Here is a 24,052-nt window from a genome sequence, read left to right on the forward strand (position 1 = left end):
ATGAAGATAAATACCAACCAAGAATGCTCCAGCCACGGTGTCTCCGACGGATCTCAAATGATAAGAGTGAAAAATACACTACCACCCGACCGCGTGGAACCTAAGTGGTCCACTCCCACCGTGCTGAGGAGATAATCTCAAGTCCCAAATAGGCTATCAATCGACAAAGCATAAACCTCTATAATTCCAGGAATCCTAAAAGTATACTAACTCAAAGGTTTCCATCACACACAAAATCGACATCTAATTCCCAGAGGCATACAAAGACATGTAGGAAACCTACTCTGCAAGCAGGAAAGTGTCATCGCAATTATCACGTACAAGTTACCCTGGCAGTTAGCTAAACTCCACGGGTCCATATTGATCTCATGCAGCCGCTAGTATCCTCTCATACTGACGAGGCATACTACGGAATGCACGGTCGCAACCATGCGTTCTCACTACTCCCATCCTAGCCTATACAAGCACTCAAGGCATGGGCGAGAATATCAAAACAATTATTTTTTTAGGTTCATTTAATCTCCATTTAGTGTGTAAATGTTATCACTTATTAACCAAACTTACAATGAGTTACCCTGGCAGCCACTTAGGGCCCCGACCCCCATTGCAAGCCACTTCTCGACACTACAAGTAAATTACCTACCCTAAGCTTATGGAATCATAAATCTCAAAATCATAAAAGATAATCCATAATAAAATCATCAAATATGCATAAAAGCATCAAATATCCATAATAAGAATAATCAAATCTCCAAGATAAGAATCATCAAATCTCCATGAGCATCTGAAAAAACATCCATAGAAAATCATGACCACAACAGTTTTCTATTGGCAACTGAAGGCATCACTGATAATCATAAGTATCAATTGGTTCTCAATAACCAAAATATATCTCAAGATAAATGGTTCTCAACAAGCAACCAAGAATATCTCAAAATCATACTGATCGAAGACTCCAAAATGGTTGAGTCAAACATGTTACAACATGACATCATCAAAAAATAAATCCACATTTTAGTCCCTTCATGGAAACTAGAAAATAATCTAAGGATAACTGATTGATGACTCAAAAATGATTAGCTCAAGTGTCTCATACACATACATCTCAGCTTCACACATGAAGACTGATGAACAATAACAATTAGTAAATACAAACATTTCATAGAGCATACGATCTCATTACCATGGTTGGGCTTATAAAGATCGAGACCAAATAAAATCAACATGCCTTCACATCTCATAACCCCGAGCCTCTGGTAACAACATAGGACTGGTCAACACTAGTCAACCCAAAACCCAAAACAAGAAGCATAAAGAATACACGATGCAAAAACATGTTTTGGTTTACTAAATTCACATACTTGAATAATGTGTAGGGGTTTTCAATTTTTTGTTTGCAAGTATACTTCAAGTGTTTTAAGTTTCATCATTATTTGACCTACAAGTCAACCCAATTTCCCCGATAGCATTATCCTTCCATTATTAAGAATTACATTCTAAGAATAACTTAAAGATAAATATTCACTAAACTGATCATCATTGACATTTAATTAAATTGTTCTATATTTAACCATGATCCATATTCTAATTGATTAACCTTTCAACTTTTTTAGGATCATTATTCGTTATAAATTATAAGAGAGCCAATTATCAATCTTTGAACAAGAAGATTATAACTTATTAAAATAATCAATTAACATCGATTCACAATCCTTGACCTTTTATTATTCTAATAATTCTCAATTATATATTACTAAGTCTTCACCATTAAAATATCTAAAGTCATCATTCAAGACATCAGATTAAGACCTATCAACTTGATATCAATATTTTTAAAATCTCATTAAAAGAATTATATCAATTAAATCTCTATTACATAACTTAATTATTAATTAAATCTAATTAACTCTCATTAATTAATTTAATTAATAATTGTATAACCATAGCAATGTTTCAATTAATATCAGTTGACTAATAACTAACTAAAATTCTGTAAGATAAAAGTCAACTATAATTTAATACTCAAATATTCATATTAATAATTCAATAATAATAATCTTGTTAATAATTAATAACAAGCTATATTGGAAATCTTATTAATAATTCTATACTAACCAAATTCATCACTCTTCAACAAAGTTTCCATTTATATTTTAATAATAACAAGTTATAATAAATCCCCAATACCAAGTATTATTATCTCAAATAAGTTTTCCCTATGTACGATGATTCAGTTAATTGATACTCTTCCAAATTATTAACCAATTCAATTTGATTAATATCTTTTACAGTACTTTAATCATTAACTAATTTCTTTTAGAGTAACTCTGTTCATATTAGTTGATAACTATTTAAACTATTTATACTATTATTTATTAATAGTTTGTTAGACCCAACAAACATTAATAAATAATAAACTTATCACAACTATAAATAATCAATCTAGAAAACTTTTACATAGAACTTCATTAGCTAACTCTTAATATCATTAAGGTATTCAAACGTATTAACCAATAACATAATAATTCAATCTTAATCCAATATCATTTAGAGTTTTTAAATTTAAATCAACATAATATAAATTATCATCTTACAATTATTTAATCAATATTAAAATCAACCATTAGACCCCATTTTCTAATTGTTCTAATAATATTTTGTCTATATAAAAGTTGTTTGAAAAAGATCCCTATCACAAACCAATAAGACTCATTGTAGATTTTAACATGAAAAATATTCAAATTCTTAACATTATCATCTTCATTAAACAACTCTAAAATTGTTTAATATATATTAAATAGTATTCAATATACATTATAAAAAGTCCACTATATAAACTATATTAAAATCTCTTTTCTTTTAATTTTCTCTCATTAAAAAATTTATTTACTTAGATTGACTAATAATTAATTACACTTCTTCTACTATTAACTAATTTTAATTAAATTTGATTTAATTAGATTAGATAATAAACCATATAAAATTAATGCATTTTAATAAGATTCTAATAAAGAAAGATTTCAATAATATCTTTAATTCATTCTATGCTTTGATATATTATTTTGTGAAGTTTAAGCATAAAGAACTCTTGGTTATGGAAAATAGAGAAATATCTATTTTTGAATAAAATAGTCCTAGTACGACGGCCATATCTCCCTAATGAACCGTTGGATCGGGCTGAAATTTAAATATGATGGAGAGGGCCAAGTTGCGCCAATTCTGACCGGAGTGATCCAATAAATTTGATCTCGATAAAAATTTATGAATGACTGAGTTCAAGTCTATCCAAGGGGCAGCGACAGGACAATTTGTGATGAATTAAGAATTTCCTCTTAAAATAATTTTTCTCTAAATTTAACCATAAAAAGGTTTGTTCATACGCATCTAAAAATATAATTTGATAGAAAGATTACATTTAATCGTTCGAATTTTCAACTTAGAATTTCTATTTTAATTCCAAATCTTGTCTTTCTAATTTAATATAAATTCGAACCCAAACCCGAGGGTGAACTCACAATACTAGGTACCACTTTTGTGGGAGGAAGAAACTTCAAAAAAATGACAAATTTTTGCATCTCCATTTCTCGTACGTTCGCGCGAACACCCTAGACATGTTCGCGCAAACATGTTTCCACCGAGTCATGTTCGTGCGAACAAGTACGCAACACATGTTCGCGCGAACATATATTGACAAAATTTCCGGTGAGCACTGTTCATTGAGCGCTCAGGCGAATGTGTGACTTGAGCAACTTCCGTCGACATCATCTTCTCATTTTCGTTTTCATTTTCATTATCGGGTATGTCAAAATAATATTAATTTAATGTTTTCAACGTTTTTAAAGTATTTTTTTTATATTATCAAAATAGATTTTAATGTTTTCAATGCATTCTTTTTGTGTTTTTAAAACATATTTGAATGTTATATAGTTCTTAATAGTTTTAAAAATATATTTGAATGTTATTTACGTTTTTAATAATTTATAAAACATATCTAAATGTTAATTTAATATTTTTATTGTTTATTTATATTAATTTAGAAAACAGAAAAATATTATGTAGAAAACATTAGAAAATATTAGAAAAAATAGTAAAAAAATATGTAATATAAAATTTAGGAAAAACATTAGAAAACAAATTTAAAAAAAAATTACGAAAATATTAGAAAATTTATAATTTAATATAAAATTTACAAAAAATTTATAAAAAAATATTACAAAAACATTAGAAAATTTATAATTTAATATAAAATTTAGAAAACAAATAGTTAAAAATTAGAAAAAAAATTTAAAATATTTTTAAAAAATTGAAAATTTAGAAAAAACATTAAAAAAAATTAGAAAATTTAGAAAAAAATATTGCAAAAACATTACTAAATTTAGAAAAAAAAATTACAAAAATATTAGAGAATTTATAATTTAATATAAAATTTTTAAAAAATATTAAAAAATAAATTTTAAAAAAATTAGAAAAAATATTAAAAAATTTATAATTTAATATAAAATTTAGAAAACAATTTTTTTAAAAAAATTGCAAAAACATTAGAAAATTTAGAATTTAATTTAAAATTTAGAAAATAAACTTAGAAAAAACATTACAAAAACACTAGAAAATTTATAATTTAATATAAATTTTTAAAAACAAATTTAGAAAAAAATAAGAAAAACGTTAGAAAATTTATAATAATATAAATTTTAGAAAACAAATTTAAAAAAATATTAGAAAATTTATAGTTTTCAAATATTTTGAAAATAAATTTAGAAAAACATTAGAAAAAATATTTTTAAAAAAATTAGAAAAACATTACAAAATTTTAGAAGTCAAACTTTAAAAAAATATATATATATATATGTTAATGTTAAATGTAAATATGTCAAGTTCACTTTAATGTCTTAATCTTAGAAGTTTAATTAAATGACATATCTTAAGGGTCTAGATCCTGAATTGTACATGTAAAAATATAGATTAAAATGTATAATTTTTTATTTTGAACATAGATGTACATGTATATTTGTTCATGGTTAAAAGTAAATGTATGTACATATTTTTAATAAATTCACATTTTTATATGTATAATTTGTGTATATGTTAACTATTGATCTTAATTTATCTTATAACTAAGTGTAATTAACTATATTTAATAACACGTCTTAAGGGGAGATCCTAAATTATACATAAGAATGTAGATTAAAATGTATATTTTATTTCATAAATGTACATGTAAATATGTTCATGTGGTAGATATAGATGTACATACATATGTTTTCTATATTCATGTTTAAATATACATATGTTATTATTTTTAATGTCTTAATAATTAGAAGTATATAATTAACTATATAATTCAATGACATGTCTCAAGGGGAGATCCTAAATTATACATATATAAGAATGTAGATTAATTTGCATTTCTACCTGATTGAATATAACATACATGTACATCCAAACCCTAACCCTAACCTAACCAAACCCTAACCCTAACCATTATCCAAACCCTAACGTTGGCCTTAAAATTTAATTTCTAAACCCAATATTATAAATGATAATAAATACCCTAAATCATAATCTTGAACCAAATCATAAACTTCATATGCTAAGTTCCCTTATCCTAAATTCTTAACCATGGACTTTAATATTAACCCTTAAATTTAATGTTAGAAATTATGTAAGTTCGTGTAAACCTTGACAGTGTCATAAGGTCTTAAATCTTACCCTAAAATTGCGCCTAATTACACTAAAACCCTATTTGAAAACCTAATTGAAGCCTAACTTACATAAAATTAAAACAAGTTGACCCTAATCCTAAATTGTTAAAAATTACATTTGAGATACATGCACATACATGAAGCATGACCCTTGTTTTAAATGATATATATGTAACCCAACTTGAAACCTAAACCTCGAAACATTATTATTTTTTTTTTTTAAAAAAGGTAAAAATTTATTCAAATAAAACCAAATTACAAAAGGCCTCAGACCCAACCAACCAAAACACCAACCCAAAACCAATTACATTCTATCCTTTTCCACTAATTGCTCGAAAGTCCTAGCAAGATCAGCAGGAAGATCATCCCTAACAGAATAATCCCAACCAACACCTTCCTCTGATGCCCATTTTGCCAAGACATCAGCCACTCCATTCCATTCCCTAGGAATATGACAGAAAGAGATCCCATCCACAAAGCTACTCAAGTGGAGAATCTCTCTAACAATAGAGGCAATTTGCCAGCTAGATTCATCCACTCTCCGGTTATTTATCATATCACAACAATCTGAGAGTCAGACTCACACACCATTCTCCTCCAACCAAGAGAACAAGCCCACTCCATAGCCACCTTAATGGCCAAAGCCTTCATCACGTTATTGGATTGAACTCCTTTCTGAATAGAGACTATGAAAATAACATTGTCATCTGCATCCTTCCCAATCCCCCCCACTCCAGCCAGTCCAGGATTCTCACGGGAGGAGCCATCAGTGTCAATCTTTAGGACTGCATCAGGAGGAAGACTCCATCTCCCCACTCTACAAACCTTCCTCTTTCGTGGCTGAGATCTCTTACTGCTACTAGTTCGAAATCCTTTATCCACTAATCCTAAATTCCCGATAATACGAGAATCACCAGAATCTACCGGCTCTAACATATCACATTTAGCAGAGATAGTCTCTTAAAGCATGGTTAGGATCAACTGCCATAGTTTAGTGGCTCCCAAGTTGGAATTATAGAAGATTTGATGGTTATGCTCCAACCAAAGATTCCACAGAATGAAAGAAGGTCCAATAGCCCAGGCCACCTGAAGGAATTAAGTTTTCGTAGGGGTCTGCCAAGGCTGTCCCAAAATTTAATAAGAGATTCGGCATGAATATGGCTATGGCACCACACCTCCCACCACTTATGCCAGATCTTTCTAGAGAGAGGACATAAGAATAAAACATGAGAAACATCTTCCCCATCAAACATACATAGGGGACAGAAAGAGGGTCCCTGAAACCCTCTTCGCTGGAGATTATCCCAAGTAAGACACTTATTTTGCGCAACCAACCATAGAAAAAAATTACATTTCGGCCAAGAAAATTTATTCCAGACCTTCCTCCACCAGGGAACCACCTGAACTACATTACATTGGCTATCCAGCCGAGCATATCCCTGGGCCAGACTGAACTTACCTTTTGGGCAAGGACCCCAAGCCAGGATGTCTTTGTCTTTAGAAGAGCTGTAAAGCCTAGCAGAGAGAAGATGTGCTAGTTCAGCTTGAATCTCTGAGGAGCCCCCTGTGGGCCAAATTTGTAGATCCTTCCAACTAGCCACCTCCATCAATCCACACCTCCGAATAGTCTTGAAGTGAGCTACCGTGGTCCAACCTGTAGAAGAAAAAACCTGAAATAGAGGCAAAAGGTGGGGAAAACTGGAGAGAATAGGAAGGTGGCCATCCTAAGAGTCTTGCCAGAATAACACACTTGACCCCTCATTACAGATCCAGAAAAGGCCATCCTTGATAAGAGGAGCACCCCTTTTAAGGGTGTCCCAAATAAAGGACCCCTTACCATTAAGCTCAAGTCTAGGAATATCCTGGACCTCCACTCCTAAGAAATACTTATGGGTCAAAATCTTGGCCCAATCCCGATCTTGATTCTTGCACCATCTCCAGTATAACTTTGCAGCAAGAGCTTTGACACCGAGAGCCATACATTTAAGGCCTAGACCCCCAGCAAACTTAGGCAAACAAACCGTGTCCCAGTTGACTAAGCTCCATTTAGAGGATTGGAGATTGCCTGACCAAAGGAATTGTTGTGACAAAGCATCAAAATCTTTCAAAACTCCCACGGGAGGTGTTTGCACTAAACACCTGTAAATAGGAAGAGCCTAAATCACAGTCTTGAGTAGGGTAACCCTCCCAGTAGATGAGAGCCACCTATGAGTCCAGTGACTCACTCTGCTAATAATATCAATCAAGAATTTCAAACCTCGAAACATTATCATTTAAGAGTAATATAAATAATTTATTAGGTACCCTTTAATTCAATTCTCTAATAATACCCTCCAAAATATAATAAAATCTTAGAATAAAAAATTAACTCTAACCATAACCAAACTCTCAACTTTAAAGTTATCTTATACTTATATGCAAATTAATCTAGGTCTGGATGTGTTACAGATTATCTAGGTCCATGATGTGTGATGTATGTTTAATTACGTGTGTATAATTTTTAATGTTAAAAATAAAAAAGTATGTACAATAGACAATTTAGCTCTTCATACATTTTTACAGATATGGCTTCACATGATATGCTTGATGCGGCTTCTGGTGCAACACCTGATGTAGTTCCTACTGTGGCTCCTACTACGACACAGGTTGATGCGGTTCCTGTTGCAACACCTGATGCAGATCCCGAGATGGCTCCTCATGCAGCTCGTGGTGGGGCTCGTGCTATAGCTTCTGGTGGGGCTCCTCGTGTACCTCGATGTAGGGCTCGTCGTGCAGCTCATGTTCTAGCTCCTGGTGCGGCTCATGTTCTAGGTTAGGCTACACCTGTAGCTCCTGCTGGAGATCCTGCTGCACCACCTCCACGCATCGATATTGATGCATTATTTGCATTTTCAAAGCATGAGGTTGCTAGACTGCAACACTCTATATTGAGCTCTGATGATGGTGTTTATAGAGACATATGTACTACGATATGTAGGAGTTTACAAGATTTGACAGCTAGGTTTAGAGGTCACCATTCATTTACTCCTGCCATATTAGCTTCCATATCTAGGGAGCTTAGGGCTGAGGTTTCAGGAGATGCATCATTTGATGACATCAAGAGGGTAGCCCCCAAAGACGTCATCCAGAGAGAGTTATTTCTAGCTTATGAGGGGACACAGGGTAGGGTGAGAGGCTACAGAGTCACATGATGCAGAGACCCTATTATTGCTAGCATGATCTATCCATGATTTTTAGCTGCATAGGGTCGTTATCCTAATAACGACCAAATACCCCTTTATTTTGCACAGCAATTGTACGCTGAGTTTCGTATAGGGCTCAATGTCAACTACTTGGATATTCTTGATTATTACGGATAGGGGCGTGGTCGGGTGGCAGATCGTGACCAGTACCGTAGTGTAGATCGTCTACCACCTGCAGATTTTAGACAGTTTGTTGGACCGAGGATGCCTCCTGTGATTCCTACACATGCGCCTATTTTAGATAGAGTTGTTATTGCTTCCCAAAGGGAAGCAATTGACACTATTGGGCACATTGCATCTGCAGCAGCTAGTATCACATCAAATTCTATTGGTCATTATCTTCATAGTCGACGTCCTCGTCCACTTGGTCGACCATCTTCACAGGCATCTAGTAGCACTTCAGGTGCCTCCTCTGATGATGCATATAGAGCTATTGGGCTACCACTGCCAGGCGATATTCGTGGTCTTTTAGGACAACAGACACATGGATATGTCACTGTATTTTTTGGAGGATATGTTGCACTTTATTAGCTATATTTCTGATACACAGAGGATTCCAGTACACACGGTGATGGATGTTGTTAGACAGCATCAGAGCCTCAACACAGTTCCACAGACACAGGCCGCCACACCAGTGATAGATGATACACTTGTGTGTAGCTCATAGCATTCGGCACCAGACTCACGACACTCTACAGATCACTCAAGCATACGAGTTGGAGATGTCCATATCACAACTGAGGGCCTTGATGATTTTGGTGAGCAGTTGCAAGACCTATCTGAGATTGATACTAGTTCGACCTTGGGTCTTTCATCATACATGGACCTGTTATTCAGACCTGGTAGCACTAATTCTACACCAGATGTACTCAGCTAGTTACACAGTCCACTTCACTCAAATTTACTAGCAGTTGGACATGGAGTTTCAGGCTCAGGTGCATCAGTAGATGATATGATGGAGTCTGCTGATCATCCTCCACCTCTGGAGACCCAGGTACATATATAATTTATTTTTAATTTTAAATATATATGAAATTAAAAAATATGTTCATTTATTGAAAAATTTAGTTCAGATATATATGCAGATATTTAATTTAATCTTTAACTCGTAATAAATCATGTAGGCACAGGTTGCTGAGCACATGGTTACACATACTATTGGTTCAGGGCATCATATACATGAGAGAGATGATTCTATTGAGGCACCTGGTAGTGCTCAGGTACTTGAGTTTTAAATAGTTTGTTTAAAGTTATTTAAATATTTTGAAAACTAGATATATATCTATATATATGCAAATTTGTATTTAATTTGAATGTATATGTACATGATGCATGTATGTATATATATATGTTTTAAAGATAGAACTCTAACACATGTATGTATATATGTATATATATTTGCAGGGCTTGGTTGATGCGCCTCGGTGAGAGGATGTACAGGAGACTCGATCAGAGGGTCGTTTTGTTTGTATGCGTCTTGAGGGGTCCTTCTAGTAGTAGATCAGATTTATATATTTTTTGATGCATATATATTGGAGGTCCAATTTACATGTACACATGTGTATTTCAGTTCCTTGATGACATCCATGTACTTTCACTTTTTATTTGATTATTGAGTATTTCAGTGTTAGATACCATCACATGTATGTATATATGACTTTTTATATTTTGCTACATACGTATATTTATTCGAGATTTACAGTTTGCATTTCAGATACATAGAGATATATTAGATCTGTAGATGTTTATTCTTGAGACGTGTATGTGTACAAATTGATAAATGAATTTAAATTATTAAATTCATCCATGGTACAATTAATTTAAATTATTAAATTATATAATTTTTTAATAAACTAAATTTGATAATTAAGAACTTATGATCATACAATTAAAAATATATTTAATTCAAGATGAAATTCAATAGTTTGAAAAAAAGTTGATATTTAAGAATTGTAACATAGATAATGAAATTGTGTAAGTTCGAAATTGTAACATAGATAATGAAAGTGTTGAACTATAAAAAATACATAGAGGGTACTATGAAAGACAAGCAAGCAATGTTTGAATTATGTGATGCAATCCCTAATTTGTGTCCCAATGAAGTAATTGGTTTTGGAGTTCCTAGGAAACCTATTGGCGATTTCAAGCAGAACCTCTCCCCCCATGACTATTCAAGAAGCACTTCTGCAAATAAAAAAGTATTGGCCTTCATGGGATCAGATGACAAAAAAAAATTCCATAGACTCAAGACGATGTGGCACTGTCCTTATTGATCAACTGAGAGTTATGATTCAGAATGCACGAGGGCAACTGCAAGATAGTGCGCAGAAATATATACTTCAAAAGTGTGAAGAATGGAATTTGGTATGGGTGGGGCCAGGTGACCTCGTCCCTCTAGAGCTCCTTGAGATAGAGCTTATATTAAAATTTGATAGACATCACACTCGTAGAACTTCTTGTCCGACTGACCGCTTGTGCTATTTGGGTAATTCATTCCAAACAGATACAGTTGCATATCATTTATCAGTCTTGAAAGCATTATATCCTAATGGTGTCAGGGTGCTTTCTCTATTTTCTGGTATTGATGGAGCAGAAGTTGGTCTTCATCGATTTGGAATACATTTAAGTTGTGTTGTATCTGTTTTAAATTATGAGTTTCCTCGCATTGTGATGGAAGTGAGAGAAATAATGCACTCAAAAGCCTCAGCTAGTAATTTTTCCTGATCAATGTGTAGGCTCATTTTTTTTGTAAATAACTCAACATTAATAAACTACCTAAAAAATAGAAAATTGATTTTAACCAGAACAGAATGTTCTCTACTGATTTTAAATTGTCAAATCAAAGGATTACATACCCTAACTAAGAATAGTAATTTTTTTCATTTTCAAATTAATTTTATAAAGGTTTACAATCATAAAATACTTTTTTTTAACGAGAGTTCAATTTTTAGTCATCCAACAAATTTTTTTGAACTGACTCTAAAGTCGTTTGTCGTGGAAGTTTATCGTAATAATAATGTTTCTGATCTTTTTTAACAGATGGTTTTTAATTATAACTTTTGGAGGACCTCCGTGGGCTTAGAAAGTATGCGTTTTGTTTTACAATGATACAAAATCACCATATTTATTGTTTGCAACTACTTGAATTTCCTTGGAACTTTTTAAGGTGAAGTATTATTAAATTCATCCATGGTACAATTAATTTAAATTATTAAATTATATAATTTTTTAATAAATTAATGAAAATAAAGAACTTATGATCGTACAATTAATCTAAACACATTTAATTCAAGATGAAATTCAATAGTTTGAAAAGAAGTTGATATTTAAGAATTGTAACATAGATAATGAAATTATGTAAGTTCGAACTAACTTCTAGCCTATTTATATCGAGTTGTTAAATTATTGAATTCATCCATAGTACAATTAATATTATAGTTTTTAAAATAAACTAATGATAACTAAAACTCAGATATTCAGATTAAAAACACAATTTCACCATAGTATGTAATTGAAAACACATTTCACCAAAGTTGATATTCAGATTATTATAAAATAAATCTCAAAGGTCTAATCAACCATGATGTACACTTATAACATGCAATATTTTTTCATGATCTTCACTGTCTAGTCTCCACTTGCGACGTGAACGCTTAAGTTTGACTGGATGCAGACAAAGCCCTGTAGCAACGACCAGGTGGCTATATTGTAAAACTTTTTTGTCATGTTGATAATCAACAAAGTGTATTCCATATTGGACTATTTTCTCTTGCTTCAAATATGTCCCCTCTATCACAAGAGAACCTGTACCACAAATTTAAGTGTTTTAAAATTTGACAGATATGAAGTTACCTAAATATATATATTTATTTAAATATATATGTGCATGTACATATGTATATGTATAATTTACCTATGGGGAACAACATTCCATCACTTTCTTCAGGGTCATATAAATTTTTCCTCTCTGCAGTACATCACAATAAATAATAACTGACACATTCATGATTTCTAGGCTCAACAATCACTGCAAAGACATCTCCTGCATAACAAGTATACATGAATGCATGTGTACAATATATATAAGACAGTTGAAATCGATAATTAAATAAAAACTTGAGATTAATTTTTATGATACTCACCCACTTTTACCAATCTAGAGATATGATTATAATCATCAGACATCAATGGAATATTGTAAGAAATGATAATGTTGAGCAAAGAACGAGAAACAATCCAAGTAAGTTAAGTGTGAAACAATGTTACCATAAGATAAGCAACTCCAAGAGCATACACCAAGATGGTTCAACAATGGAGACAAGGATTTATAAGGGGAAAGCAAAGAAAACCCCTTGTGAGTTATTATGAATGAAGGCAAATGCCTAAAGAAGAGAGAGAGAGAGTGTTGGAGCAAAGGTAGCTCAATACAATAACATCAAGTGCTTAGAGTGGTGTGTAGTTGTGTAGAAGGAAGGAGGAGCATCTCTTATATAGAGATGAGAGAGGAGTTGCATTTGTAACTCCCATTTCTATGAATGCCACATTCATAATAGGTGTGTGCAAAGTGTCACAATCCTCTTAAGGAAGATAAACTAAATAAATAAATAAACAAGAATTGTCCTTACATGTGGAATAAAGGACAAACAATGACATGTCCTCCACATGTGTACAAGTGGACAAACTACATGTAGGCACCCTTGGAATATCCCAATTAAAATATATCCAAGGAAAGATTAACCTTTCTAACACCCCCCCTTAATCTTTACTTGGGGAGTTTACTTCAACGGGTTGTAAACCCAAATTTTTACAATGGAACTAAAATCTCTCTTTAGAAAGTGGTTTGGTTAAAATATCAGCCACTTGATCTTCTCCTTTACAATAAAGAAGAATAATTTGATTGTCTTCAACTTGTTCTCGAATGAAGTGATGTTGAAGTGAAATATGTTTGGTGCAGGCATGATACACTAGATTCTTTGCCAAGGCAATAGCACTTTGATTGTCACAATGTATAGGTGTAGGTAATTGTTGAGGTAGACCGAAATCATCAAGAATTCTTCGAATCCACAAAGCTTCCTTAGCTGCATTGGTACAACCTTTGTATTCAGCTTCAGTTGAGCATAGGGAAATAGAGTGTTCCTTTTTGCTTTTCCAAGAAATTGGACCTGAACCAACAAAGAAAAAATAACCACAAGTGGATTTCCCATCATTGGGATCTCCACCTAGATCGGAATCAGTATAGCCATGGAAAATAAATTCAGAGTTTGGATCATAAAATAAGCCTATATTAATAGTTCCTTTAATATACCTTAAGATGCGTTTAGCAACTTTAAAATGAGTTTGTTGAGGTTTAGACATAAAACGAGACACTAAACCAACACTATAAGCAATATCAGGTCTAGTAAGAGTTAAATAATTTAAACTTCCTACTAACTGTCTATACAAAGTTTCATCAACAAAAGGAGTATTCATATCATTCATTAATTTAGTTCCTAATTCACATGGAATTGAAACATGGTTAGAGTCATTCATCTTAAATTTTTCTAAAAGATCATAAGCATACTTGCTTTGAGAAACAAAGATACCATTAGGAGTTTGAAAAATTTGCATACCTAAGAAGTAATGTAAGATACCTAAGTCGGTCATTTGAAATTTTTGTTTAAGTTGGAATTTAATATCAGAAATCAAAATGTCTAAACTAGAAGTGAGAATTAAATCATCTACATAAACAATAACAATGATAATATCATCGGTAGTATGTTTAATAAACATATTAGGATCATTTTTGCTTCTAGTAAAACCTTGAGAAATGAAGAAAGAATTAATTTGAGAATACCATTCTCTAGGTGATTGTTTAAGACCATAAATAGATTTGTTCAATTTGCAAACGAGATTTTCACTACCTTTCTTAACAAATCCAGGAGGTTGAGCCATATAGATTTCTTCATGTAACTCACCATTTAAGAAGGCACTTTTAACATCCATTTGATGAATGCGCCAATTCATTTTAGATGCTAAAGCAAGAACTAATTTGATAGTAGGCATTTTAGCAACAGGAGCAAAGGTTTCATTATAGTCTAAGCCTTCAATTTGGGAGAAACCTCTAGCAACTAGTCTAGCTTTAAATTTACTAATTTCATTATTAGTATTCAATTTTGTTTTATATAACCATTTAAATGAAACTAGATTTTTGCCAGGAGGTAGTGTGACTAAGTCCCAAGTGTGATTAGCAAGTAACGAATCATATTCCTCTTGCATGGCTTTCTGCCAATGAGGTTGAGAGTTAGCTTGATCAAAAGACTTAGGATCATTAGAATTCATAATAGTAGTCATCAAAGCATAATTACAATAATTAATCCTTCTATGTTTAATTCCACCAGATTTGGAAATATAATCATCAGCTTCATTGATGAGGTTTTGAGCCCATTTAGGTTTACGTTTAGTTGTAATGGAATTATCACTAGAGGAAGAATCATGAGTAAGAAAAGTATCATTAGTATCTATTTAAGTATCATGAGATGTAGGAGTAGAAATAACCGGTGGTACTTGATTAAGAGAAAGAGTAGGGTTAAGAGAAGGAGGTTGGTCCTCCACTAGCACAATTTTAATGCCACTGAATTCTTCATCTGTTGTAGTAGAGCAATCATGAACTCCATTTTCTGCAATACAAACATCTCTAGCAACTTGAATTTTGTTAGTAGTGGAATCATAAACACGATAACCCTTAGTGTGTTCATCATAGCCAACAAAAATATAAGGAGATGACTTAGCATCTAATTTATGCCTTTTCTGTTTAGGTGTATGAACATAAGCAATAGAACCAAATATCCGTAAATGATGTAAATTCGGTTTCCTACTAGACCAAGCCTCTTCTGGAGTGATAGCCTTGAGAGCTTTGGTAGGAGTCCGATTAAGAATATAAGTTGCACAAAACATGGCTTCAGCCCAAAATTTATAATGCAAATTCTTAGCATGCAACATGCTTCGAGCCATTTCAACAATGGTCCGATGCTTTCTTTCCGCTACACCATTTTGTTGTGGTGTATAAGGAATAGTAAGCTCGTGCTTAATTCCACACAATTTCAAATAAGAATGAAAAGCATTATTCACATATTCCTTCCCATTATCAGTTCTAAGAATTTTAAGTTTATACCCAGATTGCCTTTCAACATACAACTGAAATTCAATAAATGTATCAAGAACTTGATCCTTGCTATGCAAAAAATAGATCCAAGTTCGTCTAGAAAAATCATCAACAAAGGTAAGTGCATACCGAGAACCTTGGATGGAGGTATTCTCCATGGGACCCAAAAGATCACTATGGACAAGATGCAACTTATGAGTTGCTCGCCATGATTTTCCACTTGGAAAGGGCTCCCTATGCATCTTACCACTCATACAACCTGTACAGGCAATCTTGGAAGGAATAATGTTAGGCAAGCCATCAACCATATTATGCTTTTGCATGAAAGTAATATAATCAGAATTTAAATGACCAAGTCTTTCATGCCATATATTGAAATCAATAGAAGTATGTAAAGAATATCGTGAAGTAGCAAATTCATGGAATTTAAACAAGTTGTCATTATCCATTTTAGCATTAGCAATCACTTTGAGGGTTTGAGGATCTATAATATAACATGTATCTTTGTAGAACTCAACTTTATAGTTCTGACATAGCTGTGAAACAGAAAGTAGATTAGTTTTCAAGTCAGGTACATATAAAACATCATGCAATTTACCATTAAGAATAGTAACATCACCTAGTCCTTCAACTTTACAAGTCTGATTATTAGCTAACTGAATAGGAATGTTAGCAATATCAGGCTGTAAGGAATCAAAAATTTCTTTATGAGAAGTGACATGTTGTGATGCACCGCTATCAACAATCCATTCTAAAGGTTTACAAAGATTAAAGCTACAAGTAAAAGCATGACGAGGATTAGAACTAGTTGAATTACCTTTTCTATGGTTTGAGGTTTGATGATTGGTACTATGATTCATAGGTTTTTTATCATTTTGTTTTTTAAAACAGTTATTGACAAGGTGACCATCTTTGCCACAATAAGAACAATGAGGTTTGGAATTGGAATGGTTCCTTAGATTATTAGTATTACAAGTATTATTAGGATGATGGGTATTATTATATTTGGGATGAAATTTATTGTTGGTGTTATGTGAATTAGAATTAGATTGTTTGTAATTATGATTATTGGAACGAAAATTATTAGTTGAATTTCTAGACACAAATGCATGTTCAGTTGATTTGAGAGTACCAAACTGAATTAGCTTAGCTTCTTCCTGTCTTAATAAAGTTTGAAAAATAACATAAGTTAACTGAGAAGTTAAAGTAGGAATAGCAAGCTGTGCAAGAATATTGGTTATAAACTGTTGAAATTGTCTAGGAAGACATTTTTTAAGAATAAGATGGATTAAACGAATGTCCTCTAATTGAACACCTAAAGCCATAATTTGACTTTTAAGAGAATCAAATTTTAAGAGGAATTCATCCATACCTTTAAAATTTGCATACCTGAGATCTTCGAGTTGATCTTGCAATTGTATTTTGTGGTATTCATCGCCACTGTCATACTTGGTTTTCAAGATGGACCATGCATCATGAGCTTTAGAACAGTGAGCAATTAAGACATATAAATCTGGAATAATAGAAATACCAATTAACCCTAAAGCTTCTTCGTTTTTAGCTTTCCAAGTATCTTTCTCGTCTTGAGTAGCCGCTGAACCGGGCTCAAGAGAAGGGTCAGTGGCTATTTCGAAGAGATGTTTAAAACGAAAAAAAATGAGATATGAGTTTTCCAAGAATGATAATTAGAAGAATTAAGTTTGATTTCTGGAATTAATGTTGACATGATTAGGAAAAAATAATTCTTCGCTTTTTGGAAAAAAAATAAATAAATGCCCTTAATTTGAAAATCAGATGGATTGGAAAAAAAATGTTGTTAAATGAGAGAGAAAAAAAATTAAATTTTATTAATTGAAAAAAAACAATTAGTTTTTTTGTTTTTTTTTTTTTATATAAGATTAAGAATATTTTCTTTTAATTTTAACTAATTGTGATAGAGAAAATTAAAAATTAATTTATTAAACAATTAAAAAATTAATATAATAGAAGTTGGATTAGTTTTAGTTAAAACAAAATTGTAAAACAAAGAGGGGGAAACTTTTTTTAAAAGTTGAAAGGGGAGGGGAGCGGTCGGTGGCTGCCGCATGGCGAAAGGAGGGCCGCGGTCGGTGGTTGCCGTGTGGCGGGAGCGGCCGAGGTCGGTGGTCGCCGCGTGGTGGGAGCGGCGGTCTGCGGTCGGTGGTTGCCGCGTGGCGGGAGCGGCCGAGGTCGGTGGTCGCCACGTGGTGGGAGCGGCGGAAGCGGTGGTTGGGGTTTAAAAATGCAAACAGAGTGGGGAGCGGCGTAAGAGTGCGTGGCGGTTGCGCGCGGCAAGGGTCACAGAGTTGCAAAACTGTACCGACGGCGGCGGTGTAAGTTTGAACCGGCGGCGGTGGCGGCGCGAGTTGGGACTGGCAGCGCTTGCGGTCAGAGAAATGGGAACAGTGCCGTCGGCGGCGGTTGCGCGCTGAGGCATGGGGTGGCGCGGCCGCCCAACTAAAATAAAAGAATGTTTTTATTTTATATATAAAAAAAACTTTGCACTATGTTTTTAAAAAAAGGCACAATATAGTAAAATATATTATTTTTTTTCTAAAGAATTTTTTTTTTTTTTTTGATAAATGAAGTAAGAAAAAGTAGAGAGATAGAAAGCTTTACTAATGTAATATGTTTTGTTTTGGCGGCATGCCGTCCAAAACAAACCAAAAAAAAAAATTAAAATTTACTAAAAAAAATTAAAATTTACTAAGAAAACCCTTTGGTGGCAAGCCTTCCAAAGAGGGTTAGTGAAAAATATGAAGCTTTACAAGAAAACCCTTTGGCGGCAAGCCTTCCAAAGAGGGTTAGTAAAAAATATGAAGCTTTGCAAGAAAACCCTTTGGCGGCAAGCCTTCCAAAGAGGGTTAGTAAAAAATGAAGCTTGCATGCACAAGATTAGTTAAAAAGAGCTAAAATCATAACACAATCTTCTTCTCTCAATAACGTCTCCAAATAAGGTGTGCTCCAATGAATGGCAACCTTCACCACAAAACTTAAAACAAGGATTAGATAACCAAGCTCTGATACCATGTAAGAAATGATAATGTTGAGCAAGGAACGAGAAACAATCCAAGTAAGTTAAGTGTGAAACAATGTTACCATAAGATAAGCAACTCCAAGAGCATACACCAAGATGGTTCAACAATGGAGACAATGATTCATAAGGGGAAAGCAAAGAAAACCCCTTGTGAGTTATTATGAATGAAGGCAAATGCCTAAAGAAGAGAGAGAGAGTGTGTTGGAGCAAAGGTAGCTCAATACAATAACATCAAGTGCTTAGAGTGGTGTGTAGTTGTGTAGAAGGAAGGAGGAGCATCTCTTATATAGAGATGAGAGAGGAGTTGCATTTGTAACTCCCATTTCTATGAATGCCACATTTATAATAGGTGTGTGCAAAGTGTCACAATCCTCTTAAGGAGGATAAACTAAATAAAGAAATAAACAAGAGTTGTCCTTACATGTGGAATAAAGGACAAACAATGACATGTCCTCCACATGTGTACAAGTGGACAAACTACATGTAGGGACCCTTGGAATATCCCAATTAAAATATATCCAAGGAAAGATTAACCTTTCTAACAAATATCATCAAAATTTTCATCTTCTTTATCAAATTTATTGGTAACATCAAGTGGTACCGAAATCCATGCACCTGTATATCCATGTGTCTGATTGATGCATTCTTCATAGTTTTCATCAATGCAACTATCACAAAAACATGAGTATTCTCTTGTCTTCAATGTCCAATTGCAATTATCTGTACTCATGACTGAATGTAAAGAATGTGTCTTTTCTATCCTCTTGCAACCATGCATGTTTTTTCTATTGACACCTGAAAGTTCATTAAATTGAAAATATAGAAAAATTAAATTTAAACTTCAACGAATTCAAAAATAAAACTTAACAATAAAATTTTATAATTTAATCGTGCATAATAGTTAAATAGACGTACACATCCATACATGTTATCTCCCAGAAGACTATATGGTGTCTGTCGACTCATTGTTGATGATGTCCCAACCTCATCTAATGCAAAATGAGTCTTACACCATTCAACAACATCATGTGCATCATTTACACGAACTCCCTGATAATTCATTTGATATTTTCGCAAAGCACGTTTGATGCAAACTCCAACACCATCATGTTCACCTTTTCCATGACCACTCTCAAAGAAATTCCATATGTGTTTTATATTCTCATTGCGATGATATCTACACAATGCATAAAATGGTCTAGATGATTTAAACTGCACGACACATCCATCAGACCAAACATAATGTTTATCAACATTTATGTTTCTTTCTTTCAAATAAGAAAAGAACGTATTGAAGCAATGTTCTACATAGTGAATGTCATGTTCTTTATCATCACTTATATAAAAATGATATTCCTTTATAATTACTCGTGCTTGAACTATACTCTGAACACCATCCAAATCTAACTGTGCATGTCTATAAAAAACATGTACCATAACAGTGACCTGCTTATTAAAGTAATAATCTGATTGAATTGCTTTCTGATGAACAAATGAATAGTTTTCTGCAAAATCAACAGTTGATACAATTGTTCCAAGTGGAAAATTATCTCTCAGAGTTTGAAACTGTTGTGCTTGCCACTTTGCAAAAAATGCATGACAAATATAAGGTTGAATCAATTTCTTAAATCTGTCCATAAATGTTAGAACAGGCAACTCCTCTTCAACATATTCCAACCTTTTTGTTTCTTTCCCCAACTTTGTTTCATTCTTGACATACTTGTAACTTTTGCAATTCAATATTTTTGTTACATCAATATTTTCAGTTTTCAAAGGAAATAGAGCCAATTCACCACATGTTTCACATAATCCTTTGATGCAATTTATTTGACCAGCTGGATCATCTATGTTGTCACACAAAATGGACGATATAAACTCACTTCTCCTACTAGGAGGAGCAACATGAAAACCATATGTGTCTTCTACAAACTTTCGAAATACCTGATAGTGGAGATCAAACTCAATATGATGACGACAACAACACATTTCAAACACTTTGTTTGACCTCACAAAGTATGGCTTCAATTTTTCAAACAATGTTTGCCCAACATTTACATTAGGATGTTGACTACAAAACGACACATATAACTCATGTTGTGTTGTGTCCAACCAATGTTTTGTATGATGTTCATATTGACCAGTTGCAATCCTATGCCTGATAACATCTCTACTATTTGATGAAGGATGAGTGTTATCAATCCAAAATGATATGATTAATTTTTTTAATAACTCTTCAATCCTATCAGAACAAGGTGCTCTACACATGATTGCCCAATTGCCCTCCATAGTACTGTCATCCACAATTAATCTTCTCTTAACATATTCTCTCATTATTTTCCTACTAAAACCCATTTCAGACGAAATTGAAGATATTTGTCTATTTTGGGTCATATTCTTACTTACAAAAGACATCAACATCACTTTTCTTGCTGCAAACTTATCTTTAGTTCGAGAGTGTTTTCCTATGTTTCTCAAACCTTGTTTAACATTTTCAATAAAATCAATTTGCATGTTAGAAAATATTCTCTTTTTTGATGTTGTGTTTACACCTAACAATTTCAATGCCTCTTGCAACTTTTTTTGTGTAAGAAAAAGTGAAAGCAACTGAGCTTGTTCAAGTGTTTCAGTATTATCAAATTGAGTCATAATTTATCTTATCTTCTTCTTCATTGACCTTCTCTTAGACACTTAATGGTTGAACACTAGCTGCAAGTTTTCTCAATTTATCTACATCCATTTTAAGTAAATGATCTAAATTCTTATGAGAAATACCATACTTTACAGATTGGACAATATTTGAGAGTTCATCCATACTAGTTCCTGCACCTGATCTCGACCCTTCTCTGATTTCTGTTACTGAAATTTCTACAGGGACTGATCTTGAGCCTTCTCCAACATCCATTATTTGAGATTCAACAAGGAAAGATTCTGACCCTTCTCTGACTTCTGTTATTTGAACCTCTGTAGGGATTGATCTTGAACCTTCTTCAACATTTTGAGATTCTGTAGGGAGTGTTCCTGACCTCTCTCCCATAGGCACTACTTGTACTTCTGTTGAGCCTTCTTCAACATTTCCTTCACCTTGTTTAATTCGATGATAACGTGCCACAGTTTTCTGAATATTTCTTTGTTTTGCTTCATCAAATCTTTTCCTTGCATATTTGTTTTGCCTTCCTCTCTTGTTTCCCATTATAAAATCAAAAAAAAAAAATTTTATCCCTTGCCACAAGATAAATTTCGTGTAGTAACTAGATAAAAAAATCACTGTATGGATTTGTCTGTCGCTGTCAGTACTTTTAAATTATTTGATAGAAATCAATAGAATGCAGTCGTCTGCAACAAGACATAAATATTTTTCATTATATTACTAAAATCTGTGAGCCGCATTCTTTACAAGTAGCAAAGCACCAAATCCTTCTTAAGCCATCATTGAATCACAAACAAATAACATGGTATGAATACTATAATGTTTGTCCTAAAAAATAAATTTTTCTTTCTTATAAAATATATAATTGTTTTGTCTCTTTAATTTTTTTGTTCTTATTGTAGGACTAGAAAAATGGGTTAAATGCATAATATACTATGAGAAATCACAAAACTCAATCAACATACATTAACACCCACAAGTCTATCATGAAAGCCAAACTAATCAAAAAAAGTAAACACAAGGTTAGAAACCCCCTCTTTTATTTGTAGCTCCCATGTCCTTCTTTTTTCTGCAAATGATGTAGCTCCAAAGTTTCTTAAAATGCAAATTTTGAGTGTTTTGAGTGATTTAGAGTGTTTCTTAAGGTCTTGGGATGCAATGCAAGGTGTGAAAGGGCAGATTAGGGTTTTAGAACCTAGAATGAAACACCTAATTACCAAGTGCACCCTAAAACTACCAAGTGTGCCCTGAAACTACCAACTGCGCCCATGAAGTGTGCAGTTGGTAAAACAGGGTTGCAGTTGATAAAAGAGGTCAAAACTTGATAATTAAGATGTGGGTATGCAAGATATGAGTGTTTTTTATATTTTTAAGTGTTTAGGGATGTTATGCAATGTGAGGAAATGTTAAATGACCTAGGGTTTTGATATGCAAAGTACAAATGTCCTAGGGATGTTATGCAAGTGCAAATGCAAGGTGTCATTTTGAAGGTATGCAAGATGAAGATCATGATGTGCAAAATGAAGGTTAGGGTTATGTTTTGGACTTGGTAAGGATGTTAAAGGTAGGTGTACGCAAAGTGGACTATGCAAGGGATGGTTTCCTAGGGTTGATAATGACGTTTAGGCTATGCAAAATGAGGATAGGTGATCAAGAAGACAAGTTGGTTGATGGACAATTTGATAGGGTTTGATAGTGAAAATGATGTTAGGGTTTGAAAAATGCAATATGAGGGGGATATACCACTAGGGTAAGTCAAAAATGACATTTAGAAATATGATTATGCTAATGATAGCTCAGTATACATAAGGTTTTTTGAACTTAGGTGAAATCTTTACAAGACCTATTAACCTAAGAGTTTAATGTTATGACAATAGACTTTGGATATTGATCAAAAAAATGACAAAAAAAGATAAGATCAAAATGAAAAAGCCAAATCTACCTTGACATAAGTAGCAGTTGGAAAGTTGGGCTGAAACTAAGGCAATTCTAAGAGCTATGTTTTTAGATTTTTTGTTGAAAAATGGGTCAAACTTTACTAGTGCCTCTATAGAGATGGATAAAAGGCCCAATTGGTGAAGGGATTGAGAAGAAGAGGGATATGGAGATAAAAGGAAGAGATAAACAAAGATAGTGAGAATGAAATATATAACTAAGAGAAGGTAGAGAGGGAGATATAGGGATAGAGATGGATAAAGGGAGAGATGGAGAAGAAATATGGATATAGAGAAGAGGTGTATGTGGAGAAAAAAATGGATAGGTGAT

This window comes from Cupressus sempervirens, chromosome 8, assembly GCF_028749045.1.
Source record: "Cupressus sempervirens isolate cs-2001-9-10 chromosome 8, ASM2874904v1, whole genome shotgun sequence".
Taxonomy (NCBI): domain Eukaryota; kingdom Viridiplantae; phylum Streptophyta; class Pinopsida; order Cupressales; family Cupressaceae; genus Cupressus; species Cupressus sempervirens.